Consider the following 22,143-nt stretch of genomic DNA (forward strand, 5'->3'; position numbering starts at 1 on the left):
TTGTTGATAGATTGATAAGACCAATGCCATCAAGACCTTTGGAAATCTCAGTTGTCGATCTACAAGAAAAAAAATAGTATCTTGTGAAAGCTTTGTCCACATGCAATCACGCTTAGATTGTTCTCCAATCAAGAGAAAAGAGAAATTATGATGTAAAGTTTAAGAGTAAGGATGGAAACAGAGCGAGAAATGTCTCTCCTGCCCACATTCTCACCTTGTTAAATCATCGATAGGAGCAAGGGCATGAAATCCCTATTATGGTTGCAGACTCATTTTTGTAAGAAAAAAATTATCTAAAGCAAAAACAAAAATAGATATATACATATTAACAAAAAAAACTACAAAATTAATTAGTATAAATAAATAAATGTAATATATGAAGAAAAAGAACAAAACACAATAAAATATTTATTAAAATATGTATACATAAAATAAAAAATAAAAAATAATTATAAATAAGAATGAAGACAGACCAAGAAATGTCACCCCATCTTTGAGCTAACCTACATAAAAGATAAAAAATGCTATTTATTTTTTATTTAGGCAGAGAATTCTCACTCATTTTAGGAACATATATCCATAGAGAATGAACATCAATAGTTAAGGAACATTACAAAAGACAAAAACATGTATAAGTGATCTAAGATTATAACATAATTTACATCCTTCTACATATAGATATTGTTTATAAATTTAATTTTTTATTTAGGCAGCGAATTCTCACTCATTTTAGGAACGTATATCCATAGAGAATGAACATCAATAGTTAAGGAGCATTACAAAAGACAAAAACATGTATAAGTGATTTAAGATTATAATATAATTTACATCCTTCTACATATAGATATTGTTTATAAATTTACCTTTCCTATTTTCTTTTTATCTTTTTGAATAAATAATTAATGCAAGGACATGAGAACCCCCACAAAGAAATACTGACTCCCCAGGCTTCCCCAGGCTTGCTTTTTTTTAAAAGATATAAAGAAAATGGTGACATAATATTGGAATATATTTGAAAGGGACAAGTGTACTTTGGCAAAAACCAATTTAAAGCAAATGACAAAAATACACTAGCGTAATAAAACAAGACTTAAAAAAAAAATGAAAATATCTTTTTTTGAACATGACATCAAAATAGTGGCTTAATGGTAAATTTAGTGTTTACATACATAATTACATAAATATCCAACTTCTTAATGTTACCACAATTTCATATCTAACCATCTATTTACCTACTAATTTAATGGATCATCGTCATGAAGAGCTAAGGAGAAATAATAAACAAATATGGAAAGTTTTTTAATAATTACGTTTGGTTATATTTTTTTTTAAAATATTATATTATTATTAATCTTAGATAATGACATTGGCCAAACCATTAATTATCGAACAAATATTTAACATTATAAATTTAGGTAAAAGTAAATATTGGTGTAACATATTTTTGTGAAATAATATTTGATGGAAAAAATATTATGCATGGCTCTATGAAAGCATAATAGTAAAGTATTTCTTAAAAAAAATTATCAAGTTTTTTAATATATGTTCGACAGTTTTTTAAACTATTAAAAATGAAAGAAAATTAAATATCATCTTTGATTAACAAATTTGTCATTTCATACCCAACAAGAAAATAATAGGAAACTAGCTAAACTGAATAAAGATATTTGCTTAGGATAATTTTTAGGAATTGCTTATGACTCTTTTAGTCATAAATCAATATAAAAAAGGGGAAGGTTTTTTCATCTATACGGATATAGAAAATTCTTTATTCATTTATACGGTTTTTTAAAAAATGTTTCATTTATATATAATTCTTAAGTTTTTATTTCTAGAATACGGTCTTAACTTTATTCTTTAGTTTTTTGGAGGCTTTATTTGGTTTTCTCAACCTAAATTTACATGTTTTTCAACTTTGATAATGAGTCATGTCTTTTTTCATATTTTTCTCTATCATTCGTCTAGATTAATCACCCATCAAAGTATTGATCAATAGATTAGACCTTTCACTTTAATAACTTTATATATATATACATATATAAAAATATATGTATATTCAAATTTTTAAGACAATTAATGAAATACTATTTTTTTTACCATGATGGAATCACATATGTTCAATGCTTTCTTGTGACCTTTCTTCATTTGAAAGCCAAAAAAATTTGATATACATCATAATGTACCAATATGTTGTAAATTGCATATGATATTTTGAAGTTGCTTTAGTTGCAAATGAAGATTTTTTTATGTTGCTTTAGTTTCAAATTAGATTGCTTAAGTCATTGAAAATTGTATATGAATTTTTTTAAGTTACTTTCGGTTGCATTGGATTTCATAATGATGATTAATTTACAATATGAGGTTGCTATAGCTGCTTAACATGATAAAATTTGCATGATTTTTTAAGATGCTATCGATTAAAATGGATTGCATAAGGTTGTATAAGAATGATTAATTTACATAATGAGATTTATAAATAGTTGCTTAACATGCTGAAATATATAAATTAATTTTTATAAGTTGTTTTAGGTTGCATAGCAAGTTGTAATTTGCATTTGAGGTTGCATAAGGTATTTTGAGTTGCATTAGATTGCATTTGAGATTGTAGCGAGTTGCTTTAAGTTGCATTGGGCTTGCATTTGAGGTTGCACTTGGTTAAATTTTAATAATTTATTTTGCATTGGGTTACATTTGAATATGCATTGGGTTGCATTGGGGTAGGTTACGCTTGCCTTAGTTTCAATGAGCATGTATATAAGGTTGCAGATGGTTGCATTGGGCGTGTATGTAAGATTCCATTTGAAATTGCATGTGGGTTTTTAGGTTGCATTAAGAATTGCATTTAGTTGCATTCGGTTGCATAGAGGTAACTTAGGCTTTCTATGTGTTGCTTTAGGTTGCATTCGTAATTCATATGGATAACTCACATTAGGAGTTGCATTGGGTTGCACTTGAACTAGCCATGTGTTGATAACTCACATTAGGAGTTGCAGTGGGTTGCACTTGGACTAGCCATGTGTTGTTTTAGGTTGCATGTGGTTGCATTCGTAATTCATATGGATAACTCCCATTAGGATTTGCAGTGGGTTGCACTTGGACTAGCCATGTGTTGCTTTAGGTTGCATGTGGTTGCATTCGTAATTCATATGGATAACTCACATTAGGAGTTGCATTGGGTTGCATTTGGACTAGCCATGTGTTGCTTTAAGTTGCATGTGGTTGCATTCGTAATTCATATGGATAACTCACATTAGGAGTTGCATTGGGTTGCACTTGGACTAGCCATGTGTTGCTTTAGGTTGCATGTGGTTGCATTCGTAATTCATATGGATAACTCACATTAGAAGTTGCATTGGGTTGCGCTTGGACTAGCCATGTGTTGCTTTAGGTTGCATGAGGTTGCTTTAGGTTGCACTTGGCTGCATTAGGTTCAAATAGGCTTGCATTTGAGGTTGCATTTAAGATGCAAAATTAGAGCAATGTATGAAACCTCTTCAATGTATGTTTCAACCAATTTTGAAACATGTGCAACTTTTGTTGCAACAAGTACAATATTGCATGGAGTTACATTTGAATATGCATTGGGATGCATTGGGGTATGTTACGCTTGCATTAGTTTCAATGAGCGTGTATATAAGGTTGCAGATGGTTGCATTGGGCTTGTATGTAAGATTCCATTTGTAATTGCATGTGGGTTACTTTAGGTTGCATTAAGAATTGCATTTAGTTGCATTCGGTTGCATAGAGGTAACTCAAGCTTTCTATGTGTTGTTTTAGGTTGCATGTGGTTGCATTTGTAATTCATATGGATAACTCCCAGTAGGAGTTGCAATGAGTTGCAGTGGGTTGCACTTGGACTAGCCATGCATTGCTTTAGGTTGCATGTGGTTGCATTCGTAATTCATTTGGATAACTCATATTAGGAGTTGCAGTTAGTTGCAGTGGGTTGCAGTTGGACTATCCATGTGCTGCTCTCGGTTGCATGTGGTTGCATTCGTAATTCATAAGGATAACTCACATTAGGAGTTGCATTGGATTGCACTTGGACTAGCCTTATGTTGGTTTAGGTTGCATGTGGTTGCATTCGTAATTCATGTGGATAACTCATATTAGGAGTTGCTGTGAGTTGCAGTTGGTTGCAGTTGGTTGCACTTGGTCTAGCCATGTGTTGCTCTCGGTTGCATGTGGTTGCATTCGTAATTTATAAGGATAACTCACATTAGGAGTTGCATTGGGTTGCACTTGGACTAGCTTTATATTGGTTTAAGTTGCATGTGGTTGCATTCGTAATTCATATAGATAACTCATACTCATAAAATTGAGCTAAAAAGGTTTATTTTCTATGATGGTAGCTCAATTGAAGTACAATAACAATTTATGAGAGTCAGCCTTCTGAGTCATTAGTAGTACAAATCATAATATACAAGAGTCTAATGAGCCTTGTAAATTGCTCCTGTTAATGCATAATCTGAAACGTGGTCTGAATATTATGCAATGTCATACACTCCATTTATCTCTGATATATTTAGCCATTCACATAATTTGATCCGCCCTTCAATTCTTTCCTCAGTTTATAAACATGTCACCATGTGTCTATATCAGTATTATTAGGCTCTCACCTCAGCTACAAAAAAGAATAAAAAAATGTAGATAAAACTTTAGTTTAGAAGCAAAAGAGGCTTTTAATGACTCTGCCTCGGAACCTTTATTGACTATAAATATGATGAATTAAAATAAACTTAATGAGTAAAGCTGTTTACTGGTATGCATTGGCTTGTAATTCCCTTGCTTTATAAGGTGGAAAAATGTGTGACATAAAAGTGATATAAGAGATTAATTAAAACAAAGTTGATATGCTTAGAAAGTTATCTTCATGAAGTACGATTTAAAAGCTTAAGAGTATGCCTAGACATACTATAATTTCAGATACCAGTAAAACTTGCCTGCAAAATAAATAGATGAATTATAATGGAGAAAGAGAACAAGGAAAAAGTGACTAGTTTTATCATATAGAATAATGGAATTGATTGAGGCTGATAGTCCATAAGATCACTTGCATGATTGTACCTGCATAGGCATAGCCCAATACAACCATGCATATGAAGAAACCAAGTCCAGAATGAATTTTCAAATTTGAAGAAAATGGTTTAGACATCTCAGTTTCGATAAGGAAATTAATGTCCATTTTCAAAATTGAATGTGTACCTTGCTTCAAACATGTTTGCTGATATAGTTACCAACAATAATGTTTACTGGGAGCATACTAAATAATGTCAAGTAAAATCTCCATTGCATAGTTAAGCATAAAGTATATAAATAGTTGAACCTGGTTTCAAATAGAATGACTCAAGTGAGAGAGGTGATCTATATGTTGAAATTTAGAGCAAATAACTGGAAACGAAAAGCATAAACATACAAGTTAATACAAACTTAAAGCATAAGCATACAAGTCAGTAATCTATATACTGATACAATTGAATCAACTGGCTTCTGTATTTTGTTGTCAGAATCTTCATCAGCATCGTCACAATCTTGGACATCATCATCATCATCATCTTCTTGGTTAGCTTCAGAGTTCATTAGTAATGGTTGTGTGCAGTCATCCCCTACAGCAACTTCAAGATAACTGATTAGTAAGGGATCAAACTGAAAGGCATTTAGAAGTAAGTTCACTCGTTTGAAGCTGTATTATCTTATTTAGAAGTAAGTTTCAGGTGAAAACCGGTTTAATGGAGAAAACTAATCGAACAACAAAAAGAAAAGCAGAAGGAAAAACGGTTTAATGAGAAAACCGTATAAATGAAATATAATAATAAACTTTTACCTAAAAATAGAAAAAAAAAAGTATAAAAATGAAAAGCAAAAAAATTTACCGTAAAAATAAAAAAATACTTAAAAAAACGGTATATATGGTAATTTCCCTATAAAAAAAGTGAAATATTATAAAATGGAAATCCAAAAATTAAAATAAGGAAGAAATGAACAATGCATTATACAGTTATAATGAAATTATTTCTTTTACTATAAAGAATAAAAAATAGCAATATATATATAATCTATTATAATTAAGAGGCATTATATTGACATCCCATCTATTATTAAATAAAATAATTTGTTTGAAAATTATGAAAATCCTTCACTAATTTTGTTCTATTTTTTAAAATAAAACCCATATAAATAATAATATATATCTCTTCTATATAAAAAAATATGTAGATAACAGAAATTATTGGTTTTAACGTTTTGTTTTGTTAACTTTAACGGAATATTCTAAATATTTAACAGAATATACTCTTAAAACAAATTAAAAATAGATATTTATTAATTATATTAATATAATTAAAATACAAATATTGTAAAATATCATTATTATAATAATATATAATACAAGACTAGATATTTAATAATTGTATTAATAAAAATTTAAATGTTATAAAATATTATTATGATAATAATATGTAATTCTATTTTTTTTACTAATTATATTAATATAAATTCAAATATTATAAAATATTATTATTATAATAATATTTAATATAGGACTAGATATTTAATACTTATCTTAATATAAATTTAAATATTATAAAATATCATTATAATAATATATATAATACATAATCTAAATTTTTTATTAAAAAAATTATCATTTATGTTTAAAAAGGTTATCATATTATATATATTTTAAAAAATCATAAACAATGTTTTGATTTAATTTTTTATTTAATATGATTATGTTATTCTTTTAAATATAATAATATTTATTTATTTGAAATTTATATAACAATATTACAAATTTAATAAAAATAATTAATAAATTCTATAAATAAAACTAAGCAAACGTAAATTGTACGTTGCTTGTATCTAGTATAAAAAAAATCTTTAAGTGAAAAAAGAAGAAGAAAATTATAAGAGTAAATAAATAAAAATATACATCCTCAATATCTTTATGAAGAATATAAAGAGGAGAGAAAGAAAAGTTGAAGAAAATTATTATTATTATTTTTAATGTTTATGTATATATATATTTGAAGTGCTTAATTTTAAATTGTATTTTAGAAAAATCTTAAAACACTATGGAAAGTGTTGACCAGCATTTTGGTCAATGACACTAAGTTAATTTATATGACGAAATAAGAATTAAATGAATTGAAATCAAGTAAACGATACAAAGAATTTTATAGTGGTTCGACCTCAAGAGTTGGTAATAACCTACATCCACTTGCACTTGGATTTATCAATGAAGTCTTACGCTCAAGATCAAGAAGAAACAAGGTTCAACTAAGTTTCTTAAGTTGAGAAAATAATACAATTCGAAGGGTTTTGTATGCAAAGTGCGTACAAAAGAAATCTCTAGTCTTTTCTGCTGTAATTTTCCCTTATGGTTAATGATTGAATGAACTCCCTATTTATAGAGAGTCTAGTGGACTATGTGCCCTTACAAACGAATCTAGCCGCTACATGTGTAGATGTGAGATCAGAACATTCAGTTACAAATTCAAATAACACGAGAATAATACAATTTAAATATCGGTTACATAAATATCTTGGGATATTTGTTGGTATCTCGTGAAATCCGCATCTTTGGGTAAAAGTGTCCTCCTCATCGAGCAGGTTACTTGAACTTTGTTGAGTAAGTTTTTATATTTTTATGTAGTCCTCTTGAGCATCTACTCCTTTTGACCAGCTCTCTGAATTTAATGCGGTGTAATGCCACGTGTCTCTTTCTTAAATGTCACATCATCAAGTCTAAAACTTGGTTAAACATTTGCCTCCCAAGTTTATCCTAGGGCGACCAACACTGGGAAAACTTATATTCTTCGACCAGGTAAGTATCTGTTTGTTACACCCAAATTTTGAGATTAAGTAAACAACCTTGAAATATAGGCTCGTAAAAGCGTAGGCTCGAAATAAATGAATTTACACATTATGCTTGTGCAAATTATCATGGAATGTCATAGCCATGTCATCAGTGTGCGAGCATAAGTCGAAAGCTCGAAGGCAATCGTCTTCCCCAAGAAATAAGCTCGACAGACTCATCTAGTACTGAGGTGTTGATGACTGGATTAGTGAACTCATAGTAGAGTATAGTTTTAAAGGTGTCTTGAGATAGAGGTCAGGCTCGAAGACACGATTAAACAACAACACGGAAGGCTGTTAGAAAATTCCTATTTCTTAGGGATTAAGTTTGACCGTGTGTTTAGTTCCTATTTTAGGGTGATCTTTATTTAAAATAATGCATTTTATTTGTATTATAATTCAAGTATTCATTTTAATTAAGTTTGAATATTTGTTGTAACTTCCCTAAGTTTATGGGAAGATATTCTGGTAACCAGACTTATAAATACTCTGGATCCTAGTCATTTATTTTTCACGCACAATTTAATACAAGAAAAAACTCTGCAAAATTGCTTTCGCTTGAAGCTTTGACACATAGTTCAAAATAAAGTTACTCTTGGATGTAGGCAGATTTCAACTGCTGAACCACGCAAAAAACTCTTTCTTTTCTTTTCTTCCCAATTTATTGTCTATTGCTCTCCATAATTAAGTTGACAAAAATGACGTCAACAGTTTGGTGCTTTCATTGAGATCATTAAGAAATTCTTCATACTGTTTAGTATAAAACCTCCTGCATAACGACGATGGCCACCTTGAACATTCCTGTAACTAGTGGGTGACCTTTACCCCAAATCCCTGAGGAGCGTACTCCACGAACTGAGGACCATCCTCAAAAGCCTGGTAAATAACCCATTGTGGACCAGATCCCCGATGAGGAGAGTGCCTTATCGTCCCCTAGAGGACGACCTGCTAAGAGTTCTAGACCTATTGAGGAGTTTTACTATAATCCTTAAAGATACATGCCAGCGGTTGAACTAGAAAATCGTAGGTTGCATGAACAGCTAGCCGAAGATACAAAGCTAAATGAGGAGATGGAAAGGTGAGCGATTGAAGTCCAGGCATCACCGCCGAGGACCAGGGGGCGACCTTGGGGGAGTACTGCTGCCAGGATGGCCGAACAAATAAACATTATCATTACTAAATTCGAAATTCAAAACATGTTCCTAAACTCTTCTTTATTTTGAGAAAATTACATGAATTACGGTTTCTACTTTGTGTTATAACTTATTTATGGTGGCATGGTTTTTTTTAGTATTTCTTTTAGAACACTCTCATCAGATGCTTCATAATATAAATTTTTTCAAATATTTGAATAAACAAGTTAAAAACACTTTTGTTTACAAAAAAACGGACTACCTGATGATGTGGCAGGATTGGCCTACACGTGGGATGCACATGGCAGTTTTAAGAGAGTATAATATTCTCGACCCTCGGTCAGAAGATCATTAGCTCATCAGGCACCACAATTATGAGCGACCAGCCTGGTCGCATATATTCATGTATTTCCTTCAGATATGCACTCTTATAATTACGTATTAATTATAATTTCTGTTATTATCTAGATACGTCCGTATTAAATGTAATTAAGGCCCATTGGCTCATGAAAAACTCCTTGAGCCTATAAATAAGTGTTATATTATTTCATATAATATAATATTAGATTAAATAATGTGACAAAATGTGATTTGTCACACCTTGTAACATATTATTGAGAGTCACAAAATTGGACACATGTGTGTGCTCAAATGTGACATATTTTGGAGTTACAAAATCAGTTACAAATTTGTAACTCCCAAATATTACCCAATAATGTGTATATTATATGTTACACATTTGAGATTGGATTTCATAAAGCCATTATGAAATATGGCTATTGGAGATATGATTTTAACCCCAATAATGTGTTTTGGGAATTACAAAATCATTTGGGAGGGTTTGGAACTGTTTGGAAAAACAACACATTTTCAAGTGCTGAAAATGGGCTGTGGCCGCGGCCTAGGGGACAGAGAGCAGTGGCTGCGGCCACTGATGTCCCTGGCAGTGGCCGCGGCCACAGGTGCATTTCAGGCCAAATTTTCAGCTTTTTCCAAATGTGTTGAACGGTTCTAAAAACCCAAATAACTCCCAAATCTCAACTTTAATTCCATATTAATCAAATTAAACATTGGTAACAACCATGGGGGTTGGTGGAATTTGAAATCCAAAGGGTATCTCAAACTCTATAAATAGGAGCCTAATGCTCACTTGTATGACACACCATTTTCCATCCACAAAGCACTTGGCTGGAACATACACCATAAGGCTTGATAATTCCAGAGAGCTATTTCCTAGAGTGATCCCTTAGTGCTTAGAGAATAGGGGGAAATAAGCTTTTGGACAAAGGTCTTGAACCTTGTTCAAGTTGGTGATCCCCATTACTCTACACTTTGGTTGTGTGAGAGTTTGTTTGTGTTTTCATTCTTTTGTTCCTCTTGTTCTTCTTATTTATTTGTATTATTATAGTATTGAGCTTGTAATCTTCTTCCTCTACATCTTATTTCAATTTACTTGTATTTTGAGCAATTGAGTTGTAATGTTTATTTAATCAATATTATCTTGTCCATTGTATTTTTGCATAGAGTTGTATTTGGTTTTTCCATATTTCCATTGAGTATTAATATATATTCTCTAACAATAAGAATCAAAGGGCTCAAGGGAGGGGACTTTTGGCTTTTTGAACTTTTGAGCTTCAGAATTCTAAGAGAGAAAAAGAGTGTTGTTATCCACCACAATTGTATTTATCTGAGAGCTTGTGAAACTCGTGAACCCTAGTTCATTGATCACTATTCTTGGAATTCTACATCAATAAGAACACTACGTGGACATAGGTTATTACCATTTTATTGGGGCTGAACCACTATAAATCTTTTGTGTTATTTATCTTTTTGTCTTGATTTCATCTCATTTTCATCTTATTTTCTATCGTTTTATCTGACTCCGTGTCGTTGACCAATTCGAGGGTCAACAACTTTCTATCAGATGAAGTAAATTTGTTATATGGATATAAGTTGTATCAATGGAAATGGTAACAATAGCTACAACTCTAGACAAAATAATACAAATAAACAAGATTGATTAACTATTGTTACAACTCTATGACTGAAAAATACAAATAAATAAGAGAAGAATTAGAAGAAGAGAATGGAGAAATACAACTCTAAACAAAAGATACAAATAAAGTAAAAATGTTTGTAACAAAAGAGAAGAAAAGATTACAACTCTAAACAAGAAATACAAGTAAATAGAGAAGAAGAATATGAAGATAAATAACAAGAATCAAAGAACAAACAACTCTCACTCACACTACTTAAGTAAAGAGTGTTGGGGATCACTAACTTGAACAAGGTTTGAAACCTTTTTCCAAAAGCTTATTTCCCCCTAAATCAAGCACTAAGGGATCTCTCACATATTTGGAATTTTTTTTATGGAATTATCAAGCCTCTAGGTGTTTTCTAGCTAAGTGCTCTAATTGATAGAAAAGTTGTGTCTTACAAGTGAGCAATAGGCTCCTATTTATAGAGTAAAGACATCCTTTGAATTTAAAATTACACCAACCATCATGGCTGTTACCAATGATTAATTGGATGTTTATGGAATTAAAAATGAGATTTGAGAGTTATTTGTGTTTTTGGAGCCGTTCAAAAAAGGTTGAAAAAACTAAAAAAAATTTGTTAGTCAAGCCTCTGTGGCTGCGGCCAGGAGTATCAGTGGTCTCGGCCACTAGTCTCTATTCCCCAGGCCGCGACCACCAACATTCCTGGTGACGGCCACTGATCAAATTCAGCACACAAAAATGTGCTATATTTTCAAACAGTTCCAATCCACTCCCAAATGATTTTGTAACCTCCAAAACACATTATTGGGGCTAAAATAATATCTCTAATAGTCATTTCATATATGACTTTAAGAAATTCATCTCAATATTGTGTAACAACAAATCTACATAATAATGAGCAATATTTGGAAGTTACAAATTTGTAAGACCAAATATGTTACATATTTGAATATTCACATATATCTAAATATTGTAACTCTCTATTATATGTTTACAATATGTGACACTCTTTGTAATATTTATTTAATCTAAAACATTATATTATAAAATAATATAACATTCCCCCACTAGACTAAATAGTTATCTATTGTAACACTTATTTAATCAATCAACATTATATTTTAAAATATAACATATCCCCCACTTGATTAAATAATAACTCTCTCTTATAGGAGTCATTGCATTGGTGCATAAAATAAAGTGTTTTTCAACTTGAACTTTACTATAGTGTAATTATCCCAAAATTTGTTGAAAATTTGGTTGCACTAGGCATTGAACCATCTTTTCATAATAACAAATCTTTGATAACACACACACATTTGCCATGTTCACTTGAGACCTCTATGTCTTGCTTTGCAGCGTTAATGGCCATGTGCACTTTCCATTCATGGACGTTCTTGAGAATACTCTCAATTCTCATAAGAGGCAGCACCACCCCTAGGTCCATATAGGTAAGACTCTTACAGTATTTTGTTACCAAAAATACTTGTCTTCACAAGATTGAATTCTATTATAAAACCTCTTAGTTTTAACCCTCAACTTGGTAACTCACAAGTACTCAACATCTCAGATGGGACTTGTTTTGAGTACAACTAATATTCACTTGACTGACTTGTTGTTACCTATTGAACCTAACACTAGTTACTCTGGTTAAGTAACTAGTGTTAAGATAGGTTACCATCTATCGTGAATCTCTTTAGGGAGTTTAAGTCCCATCCCTCGAGATGATGTAGCCACTAAATCTCTCATTAGTGGCTTAGTGAAAGGATCTGCTAGATTTTCACTTACCGCAAATGCTATATCAGGTCTAGTACATTGGGCGGCGTACATAAGACTCCCTATAGCACTAGCGTACTCCAATTGAGCCACCACTCTTCCTTCATTCTTCTCTAGTTTTACACTATGATTGAATGGAGTATTGGCATCTTTAACCTTGAGATGGTTAAATTTGTTCAATACTTTCTCAACATAGTGGGGCTTTCCCTAACGCAAAACCCCCACTTTGTTTCTTCACTTTGATACCAAGTATGGTGTCAACGTCTCCAAGATCTTTCATCTTGAAGGTTAATGATAGAAACCTCTTCGTTTATTCTATCCCTTTCATGCTATTACTTAGAATAAGCATGTCATCCACATATAAGCAAACAATGATCACATATCCCTTACAAGTTTTGGAATACAAACACTTGTCTCCATTGTTATGCCTAAACCCATTAGACATGATGGCTTGATCGAATTTCTCATGCCATTGCTTAGGAGATTGTTTCAATCCATATAAGGATTTTACAAGTCTACATACTTTATGTTCATATCTTGGTAGGACAAACCCTCCGGGTTGTTCCATATAGACCTCCTCATTGAGGTCACCATTATGGAATATCATTTTGACATCCATTTGATGAACATAAAAGTTGTGTATAGAAGCCAAAACGAACAAAATTCTTATAGAAGTTTTTCTTACAGCAGGCTCATAGGTATTGAAATAATCGATATCCTCTTTTTGCCTAAACCCTTTAGCTACTAATCTAACTTTAAAGGTTTGGATAGTGCTGTCAGTGTGGTATTTTCTCCTAAATACCCAATTGGCTTTGTTGACGTCGTTTTTCGTCAACTTGAAAAGGAGAGAAGTTAAACTAGAATATATCAGAGGAAATAAAAGAAGATGAAAACAGGAGGTTTTTACGTGGTTCAGCAGTTAAATCTGCCTAGTCCACGAGTCTATATTATTAGCACTTGGGAGTTTTCTAGAAACTTTTTAGAGAATAGTTGCCCAGAATTTCTTCTCAAGATCTCAGAATTTCAGTCCTTTACAAAAGGAGTTTCCTTCTCTATAATAGAGAAGGTTTCAAAATTCGTTCCCACACATTTCGGGAAAATATTCAGTGAATCAAATGAAATAATGCTATTTAATGCATTATTTCCTACGTACACAGAAACATCTCATAAAATATGGGATTGGATAACAAATTAAATAATATCCCTTAAACATTGGGATTTTACAACAATAAATACATGCATATGTTACCGATTAGCTCAGATACGGAGCTCATTACATCTCCGAGACTATCCGTCAATCACGAGCTCATCACCTAACTTCACCTACGCTCAGAACAAGTAACTAATGATGAAGTCATAACATTCGAGCTTACACTTCTCGAGCTCGAACCATCTCGTCTGAAGTCAAGAGATGCATCAGGGAAATATATGTGTCAAACCATGGCTATTACGAGCTCGAAACATATTCGAGGCTACACACACTCGAGCTCTGAGGTATTTACATGTAACGACCCACTAATCTAGACTAATTGGACCATTATCGAAACTATACATAAAACTTACATTTTTACGAAAATACCATAATTTATTGAGTAACTTGCAAAATAAGAGTATTTACAAATAAACAAAATACTAAGGAGGATTATGGGATCCCATTGTCTTTAAAAACAAAAGATGATTTAAAATAAAAGACATTACATAATAATGCGGAAAATACATGTAAAACCATTAAAAACATAAGAAGTGAGACTACATCCTCGAATCGAATAACGCTCGGCCCCTTGACTCCATTCATCATCGATACACATCCTCCAAGCGTCACGAATCTTACCGCCTCTAAAGCTTATTTTCCTGCACATAAAACAAAAAGGAATGAGCCTAATGCCCAGCAAGGAAAAATCTAACACATAGTCATATACATAATTTCATAAGAAAACATAAAGACATATCATAATCACATAATTCACTTATTATAATGGCCATTATTACTTGGGGTCCCATAGACTAAACAAGCTTATGCCCATGAGATTAGTGGGGTCCTACCAGCTAAATAGGCTTATGCCCACAATCTTTTTGGGGTCTTGTTAGTCAAATAGGGCATAAGCCCAAGCCTACAACATACACATCAATAACAAAACATAACACATTAATAACATAAACATATAGATAACATAAGCACATAACATATTGATTCTAGCCTATTTTCCTTACCAAAGTTACCGAGATTATGGACTGAGTTGGGATTGTTGGAACACTCCTAAAACCATAAGAAAGAGTAAGTCTAAAGAAAGGAGATGAAATGGAAGAGATGGAAAGACTAAACCATAGAAAACATACTTAGCGACTTATATGCTTAAAAGCTTGGATTCCCTAACCAAAATAAGAATAAGGTTAGGGGACTGAGTAGAAGGTTTTGAGAAAGGAAATAACATAAAAATACAGAAAAGAACTAGAGTTTTGGGTTTACCTCAAAGATTGCAAGATCAATCTAACATCCACCGAAATACTATAGCACTCACTTCCCAAAGTGTTTGATAAGCTTATGATGTTTAAGCTTATAGTTTTTCCCCAAACCAAGTGTTTACACTCTCACACTCACTTAACACTAGCAGCCTCTGAACTTAGAGCAAATGGTGAATAATGGCTGGGTACTAGGTCCTATTTATAGAGTTTGGGAATGAAAATATCTTGATTTTACTTGAATAAAAATAATGGCTTTTTAAGTGAAAATCATTTGAATAATCGTTCAGCAGAGGCTGAAGACTCGTTCAAAAGATGCTGGACTGTTGAAGGAGTTTGAATGGCTGAAGGGAAAAGAATTCAAAAGTATTTGAATTCATGCTGGTGGAGGCGATATATCGCCCCCTATAGGCGATATATCGCCTGGACCTTTGTTCCCGAGGCGACCGTGCATCGATTCGTGTTTTCCGTATCTACGTGCTGCGACATATCGCCCCCTATAGCTGCGATATATCGGCATACGCTGAATATTTAAACACGAATTTACACATTTTTAGCTAAGTTTGAATGGATTAAACAGCCTTGACTAAGCCCTCAACGTACTCAAGGCTGCTGACTGACCCTATAACATTCAAATTTTACCCTTATTTAATTTAATCCTCAAAAATACTTAATCCTTAATTACCATTCATAACATGTGCTTAAAATCCTATTGGTTGATGTCTAAACCTTATAATATAATAATATAATCCTTAATATCAGTCACATTAATCAAACCTTAGGTTATACTTAATATTCTTAAACTATAGGTTAAACTTAGAAAATCTATAAGTACTACTACGAGTGTCCAAATAATTCCCGGTCTGAACCAAAAATCCATAGTAACAAAGATAACACTAAACATACTATAATACTACTAACAATTAGCTAAGTAAAGTTCTTGGAGTCTACAATTCTCCCCTACTAAAAAGAATTTCGTCCTCGAAATTTACTTACCAAATAACTCCGGATACCGGCTCTGCATGTCCTCTTCCAACTCCCACGTTGCCTCGCGTTCAGAACTATTGCTCCATAGGACTTTAACTATAGGAAAGCTCTTGGACCGCAGCTGCTTCATCCCTCTATCTAGGATGCTAATCGGTCGTTCCTCATAACTTAAGTCTTTCTGGAGCGCTATGGTATCGTACTTGAGGACGTGAGATGGGTCTGACACATATTTGCGTAGCATCGAAATGTGGAAGATGTTGTGACTATCGTCTAGTGCTGGCGGTAGGGCTAGTCTATATGCAACTGGTCCCACTTTGTCCAATATCTCAAAAGGACCTATGAATCGGGGACTGAGCTTGCCTTTCTTCCCGAACCGCTTGACACCCTTCATAGGAGATATCTTCAGGAAGACTTGATCTCCAACTTGGAACTCCACATCGCGTCGCTTGGTATCCGCATAGCTTTTCTGGCGGCTTTGAGCAGCAAGCATACGCTGTCTAATAAGCGTTACTGCTTCTTGAGCTTGCCTAACAGCTTCGGGCCCTAGAAGCTGCCTTTCTCCTACCTCGTCCCAGTGCAACGGTGATCGGCACCTTCTTCCATATAGCAATTCATAAGGTGCCATCTCGATCGTCGACTGGTAGCTGTTGTTGTATGAGAACTCGATCAGCGGTAAGTACTTGTTCCATGATCCTCCGAAGTCGAGTACACAAGCGCGTAGCATATCTTCTAAAATCTGAATCGTACGCTCGGACTGCCCATCTATCTGAGGATGGAAAGCTGTACTAAGACTTAACTTAGTACCCATGGCTTGCTGTAAGCTTCTCCAAAATCTTGACGTAAACACTGATCCTCTATCTGATACTATCGTCTTGGGGATTCCATGCAATCGTACAATCTCTTGGATGTAGACGTCTGCATATTGGTCTGCCGTATAAGAAGTCTTAACAGGCAGAAAATGAGCCGACTTGGTTAGTCTATCTATGACTATCCAAGCAGAATCATGCTGCTTATTCGTCTTTGGCAGACCCGTCACGAAGTCCATGGCTATATCATCCCACTTCCATTCCGGTATGCTAAGCGGTTGCAATAATCCTGCAGGCCGCTGATGCTCCGCCTTCACTTGCTGGCATACCAGACACTTAGATACATACTCCGCTATGTCCTTCTTCATCCCTGGCCACCAATAGACTGCCTTGATGTCATGAGTCATCTTGGTAGACCCTGAATGAACTGAGTACGAGGTGTTGTGCGCTTCTTCTAGGATTGTCTTCTTAATACTTTGATCGTCTGGCACGCATACCCGATCCTTATACCTCAATAAACCTTGACTGGATATTGAGAAATCTGTAGTCTTGCCGTCTCTGACTGCATCCATGTGTGTTGCTAGCGAGTCATCATGTCTCTGACCATTCCGTATGTCTTCTAGCAGATTTGATTGGATAGACAAGTTAGCCAGCTTGCCTACAACCATTTCGATTCCGGCACTGATCAGCTCCCGCTGTAGCGGCTTTTCTATTCTGGATAAGGCTGCTAAGTTCCCATAACTTTTTCGGCTAAGTGCATCGGCGACTACGTTTGCCTTCCCCGGGTGGTATAGGATTTCGCAGTCGTAATCCTTTACTAATTCCAACCACCTGCGCTGCCTCATGTTGAGCTCCTTCTGCGTAAAGAAGTATTTTAAACTTTTGTGGTCCGTGTAAATCTCGCACCGTTCTCCATAAAGATAGTGGCGCCAGATTTTTAACGCAAAGACCACCGCTGCCAACTCCATATCGTGAGTTGGATAGCGTTGTTCATACTCCTTTAACTGACGTGAGGCGTAGGCTATCACCTTGTCATTTTGCATCCGTACGCATCCCAATCCTAACTTTGATGCATCACAGTAGACAACGAACTTGTCGTTGGGTGTTGGGACACTAAGTACTGGTGTTGAGCAAAGCTTATCCTTAAGCAACTGGAAGCTTTCCTCACACTTATCATTCCAGTTAAACTTTTGTTGCTTCCGGGTCAGGTTGGTGAGTGGAGTGGCTATCTTAGAAAAGCCCTCTCCAAACTTTCTATAGTAACCTGCTAGCCCTAGGAAGCTTCTTACCTCCGACGCGTTCTTTGGTCTAGGCCAATCCTTCACGGCCTCTACCTTCGATGGATCCACTGCAACTCCGTCTTTTGATATGATGTGCCCGAGGAACGCCACTTGTGAGAGCCAAAACTCGCATTTCTTGAATTTCGCGTAGAGTTGGTGCTCCTTCAATCGCGTCAAAATCATCCTCAAGTGTTCCTCGTGCTCCACTTCATCCTTGGAGTAAATTAAAATGTCGTCGATGAACACAACGACGAATTTATCCAAGTAGTCTTTGAAGACCCTATTCATTAGGTCCATAAACGCGGCTGGCGCGTTAGTAAGACCAAAAGACATAACCAAGAACTCGTAATGTCCATAACGAGTCCTAAAGGCTGTCTTAGGGATATCTTCTCCCTTTACCTTGAGCTGATGATATCCGGACCGCAAATCGATCTTAGAGAATACAGTCGCGCCTCGGAGTTGATCAAACAAATCATCAATCCGAGGTAGCGGGTATTTGTTCTTAATTGTGACTTTATTCAGCTCACGGTAGTCTATGCACATGCGCATACTTCCGTCCTTCTTCTTCACGAATAGTACCGGAGCTCCCCATGGTGAATGGCTTGGCCTAATGAAACCCAAGTCTAGGAGTTCTTGTAGCTGCGTCTTTAACTCCTTGAGTTCCGTAGGTGCCATCCGGTATGGTGCCTTAGAGATAGGCTCGGTGCCGGGTATTAATTCTATCGTGAAGTCTATTTCTCTAGTTGGCGGCAATCCTGGCAAGTCATCGGGGAAAACTTCTGGAAATTCTTGTATAACCCGAACATCTCCAACTTTGAGTGATGTCTCCTTCTCCACGTTCGTGATGCTGGCTAAGAACGCTTGGCATCCTTTCTCCATCATTCTCTGAGCTTTGAGAGATGACACTAGCGGTGTGCGTAGTCCTGAAGCTTGTCCCATGAAGCACAGTTTCTGGCCGTCAGGAGTCTCGAACATCACCTTCTTGCGTCTGCAGTCGATCGTTGCGCCATGCCGTGCTAGCCAATCCATGCCTAGTATGACGTCGAAGTCTTTGATCACTAGCTCTATCAGGTCTCCTTCTAGTTCCTTGTCCTCAATCTTGATTGGTACGCCTCGTACAATTCGTGATGATAGAACTACTTTGCCCGAAGGCAACTTGGTTGCAAACCTAGTTCTAAATCTTTCACTAGGTTTGTCTAGTTTATCTATCATTCCTAACGAAATATATGAATGGGTGGCCCCCGAATCAAATAATACATTACAAAATTTATTGAGGATGGAAACCTGACCTGTGACCACCTTGTTGCTAGCATCCGCCTCTCCTTGGGTTAAAGCAAAAACCCGAGCAGGAACCATCTTTTCGTCCTTCTTTCCTTCCGGCTTTTGCTGAGGACAATCTTTCTTGCGATGCCCCTCTTGACCACAATTGAAACACTCCTTGGTGTTGGCACGGCATTCTCCAGGGTGCTTCTTTTGACATTTGGCACATAACGGGTATTCCACGTAGCTCGACTTATTTCCCCCATTATTTGGTCGTGCCGTTTTATTGTTGTCAGCTTGCTTGTTGTCAGGATGCCTTCTCTTCTGTCCGTTACCATTGTTGTTGGACTGACTATTGCCGCTATTGATAGACTGACTGCTGTTCCGACTGGCCTGAGGTTGGCTCTGTTGTTTGGGTTCAGGCTTGCTAGCTTCTTCTTTGCTTACGTTGGCCTGCAACCTCTCTACTTCAATTGCCGTCTCAAGAACGTCAGCATATGAAGTGTTTCCCGGGTTCGCTAGCTTCACCCCCATCTCGATCTTTGGCCGGAGTCCTCTCACGAATTTGTTCACCCTCAGATAATCGGTCGGAACTAACTCTGCCGCGAACTTGGCTAAGCGGTCAAACTGACGAGCATATTCCTCCACTGTTAAATTTCCTTGCTTCAGATTGGTGAACTCCTCAACTCTCGTAGCAAGTACCGCTGAATTGTAGTACTTCTTGTGGAAGAGCTCCACAAATCGGGTCCACGTCATGGTGGCAGCATCGTGGGATTGCTGGACCAAATCCCACCATATCCTGGCATCTTTCTTGAGTAAAGATGAGACGCAGGATATGCGGTCAGCATTATTGAGGTTCATGTGGGCTAGGATCGGCTCCACATTCCTTAGCCATTCTTCTGCTTCAAAGGGGTCCATAGTCCCTTCGAAGTTCGGAGCGTGCTGCTTGCGAAACCTCTCGTACACTGGCTCCATGTGCTGTACAGGGTATGGAGCGTAATTCGTCATAGGCCATCCCCCATATGGACCGACTTGTTGGGGTGCTGGGGCCATTGGCTGTGGCTGCGGCTGTGGCGGAGGCTGAGGCTGAGATTGAGCCTGCTGGCGTTGTTGCTGCAGAAGTTCCTCGACTTGTTGTCGCAGTCTGGCAATCTCTGCAGTGTTGTCAGCTGGCTGTGCCGGCGCGTTGCGGCGAGCGGTAGCACGCACTCCCCTTCGGCAAACGGTAGGGACCGTATTGGTCGCTGGAACATCGTTGGAAGCGTTCCCGTTGGTGCGAGCAGTTCTTCGGAGAGACATCGTAGCAGAGTTCTAACAGTTAAAAGAAACATGTTAGAACTTTTTCCTAATAGGCTCTAAGGCAAAAACTTATTCTAAAACAAACATATCTCGGACCTATTTATTATGACTTCTTATGAAAGATTATATAGGTCTTTATTTATTATTAGAGTGGGTTTCTAAACTTAGAAAAACAAGTCATCTTTATTTTCTAAGTGTGTTTCTAATCATCCTATATGACTTAATTCTCAGGCTCGAAACTTATCTTTGTTCCAAAGTTAACCATATTGAGGGAGGGCTGGGATCAGTAAAATTGTTCCCACTACTAAGGCCCCCTAACTCTCAATAAGGAAACCAGGTTCATTGATTTGTATCCACCCTCACCGAACTTAGTCATTATTCATTTTATTTAGTATTTATTATGATTGCGAAAATAGAATCAAATTCACACATGATATTCAAATAGCATGTTTATTCATTTGGAAAACAATTTCACTTATTACAATCAGAAGTAAATAAAACAAATAAAAACTACTAATCTAAAAATCGGGATCTTCTACATCTGATCCGTCATCTAACATATCATCATCTATTGCCTCATAGTCATCATTATCATGAGCATCAAAATGCCCGCTAGGAAGGTTGGTGAGAATCCTATTCTTTTGCTCATTTGTGAACTGAAATTCAAATTTCGCGGTAAACCTAACTAAGAGGAAATAGTATCTCATGGCTAAAGGCAATTCATCCTCCTCACGCATTTCTTCCCATATTTCTTCTAAGGCTGCTATTACAGAATGAAAATCCTTAAACAACCTAATTACTAATACATATTGTTCCGTTGATCTTAACATTATTTGTTTAGCCTCTTGAAGGCCACCTATCGCTTGGTGAAACAAAAGCAACCTTCGAGTGATCCTTTCTAGGTCTCCTATGGTGTTTCTTGGCTCCCTTATTCTTTTTAAGGCCTTAATGGCTCGGATATCTTGGTAGGTTAAGGCTCCGTTCATTCTTAACTGAAACATAAACACTAAAGTTGTCAGTTATACACATTTTTACGAAAATACCATAATTTATTGAGTAACTTGCAAAATAAGAGTATTTACAAATAAACAAAATACTAAGGAGGATTATGGGATCCCATTGTCTTTAAAAACAAAAGATGATTTAAAATAAAAGACATTACATAATAATGCGGAAAATACATGTAAAACCATTAAAAACATAAGAAGTGAGACTACATCCTCGAATCGAATAACGCTCGGCCCCTTGACTCCATTCATCATCGATACACATCCTCCAAGCGTCA

This window comes from Humulus lupulus, chromosome 6 (genome assembly GCF_963169125.1).
Source record: "Humulus lupulus chromosome 6, drHumLupu1.1, whole genome shotgun sequence".
Lineage (NCBI taxonomy): Eukaryota > Viridiplantae > Streptophyta > Magnoliopsida > Rosales > Cannabaceae > Humulus > Humulus lupulus.